Source organism: Odontomachus brunneus, unplaced genomic scaffold (genome assembly GCF_010583005.1).
Source record: "Odontomachus brunneus isolate Ranch 3 - 2012 unplaced genomic scaffold, Obru_v1 Obru_scaffold_337, whole genome shotgun sequence".
Lineage (NCBI taxonomy): Eukaryota > Metazoa > Arthropoda > Insecta > Hymenoptera > Formicidae > Odontomachus > Odontomachus brunneus.
In genome coordinates this window covers 23,122-23,324 of record NW_022639787.1, presented here as the reverse complement: position 1 = coordinate 23,324, position 203 = coordinate 23,122, and the positions used below count along the sequence as shown (strand labels likewise).

General features: G+C 43.3%; 1 pseudogene; it reads right to left on the bottom strand.

The window, feature by feature from the left end:
- Positions 1 to 203, bottom strand: part of LOC116853498 — a 43,557-nt pseudogene that overhangs the window by 42,270 nt on the left and 1,084 nt on the right.

The window sequence follows — 203 nt, the reverse complement described above, 5'->3', positions numbered from 1 at the left end:
AATTTACTATCGTTTCATACTTCCGATACATTGAATTCATGAAATGTACTTACCGATCGCAAATGTATTTTCTGGCTTTTTTCTTGCTCAATTGAGAACTCACGAGCCTGCATAAGTCCTTGATCCAGGCGAAGTATCCCGTGTTGCGGTCTCGAGGATCCGAAATGCGCAGCAAGTTCACATGCTTTTCCCTCTTTCCGTCG